This window comes from Arachis duranensis, chromosome 6, assembly GCF_000817695.3.
Source record: "Arachis duranensis cultivar V14167 chromosome 6, aradu.V14167.gnm2.J7QH, whole genome shotgun sequence".
NCBI lineage: Eukaryota > Viridiplantae > Streptophyta > Magnoliopsida > Fabales > Fabaceae > Arachis > Arachis duranensis.
The window spans coordinates 52717037-52718257 of NC_029777.3; positions in this window are offsets into that span (position 1 = coordinate 52717037).

Genomic DNA, 1221 nt, shown 5'->3' on the forward strand with positions numbered 1-1221 from the left:
CTTCAGGAACTTGGCATAGAGTGGCATTTGTTCTATTGCTTCAGCAAAGGGTATGTTGATTTGTAGTTTCTTAAAGATTTCCAAGAATCTCACGAACTGGTTGTCATCTTCCTTTTTCTTCAACTGCTGAGGATATGGAGCTCTAGAGATGTTCAGTTTTGGCATCCCGTTTTCTTTTTGTGGACTTGAAGTGGGAGTTTGAACTCCATCTTGCTTTTCTTCCTTTTCAGTTGAGCCTTCTTCTTGTGGTTTTTGGGAGAGTTCCTTAAGTTCCTTCCCACTCCTAAGTGTTATAGCTTGACACTCCTCCTCTTTGCTTGAAATATTATTATTGCAGAAGTTGTGGTTAGAAAGCTGCTTGAATAGATAACCAATTTGTGTCTTCAGTTTCTTGATGGCAGCATTTTGATTCTGCATGTTTGACTGCACTTCCTCTCGAAATACCTTGCTGTTTCTGACGTTCTTGCATACTCCTTCAAATAAGGTTTCAAGCTTAGAGAGTCTGTCATCAATTGATGGTAAATTGAGATTAGAGGTGGAAGGATGAGAGGTGTTGTTGTGGGGGTGTTGATATGTCCTCTGTGTGAATTGTTGATGAGCTGCATTGTTGTTGGAGTTGTAACGTCTCTGGTCTTGGCTTTGTTCTTGCTGATTCCCCCACCCAAAGTTTGGGTGGTTCCTCCATCCAGAGTTGTATGTCTTGGAGTATGGATCATGGTTCTGTCTAGGTGAATTCCCAATATAGTTGGCTTGCTCAAGGTTACCCTCTGCTTCTTCTTCAACTCCTTCTTGGGTTATTGAGGAGGTGGTGATTGCTGCCACTTGGTTCCTCTCCATCTTCTTGGTGAGGTCAGCTAACTGCTTGGTAATGAGCTTGTTCTGAGCCAGCAAAGCATCTACATTGTTTAGCTCCATTACTCCCTTAGTGTTCCCTCTTTCGGAAGCATAGAAGTAGTCATTCTCAGCTACAGTTTCAATGACATCTATGGCTTCTTCAATGGTCTTCTTCTTGTTCAAGGATCCTCCAGAGGAATGATCTACTGCCTTCTTTGATTCATATGACAAGCCTTCATAAAAGATGTGCAACCGCACCCATTCATTGAACATATTTGGTGGACACCTCCTTGTTAGGTCTTTGAACCTTTCCCAAACTTCATAAAGTGTCTCCCCATCTTGCTGCCTGAACGTCTGCACTTCAGTTCTCAGCCTATTGATCCTTTG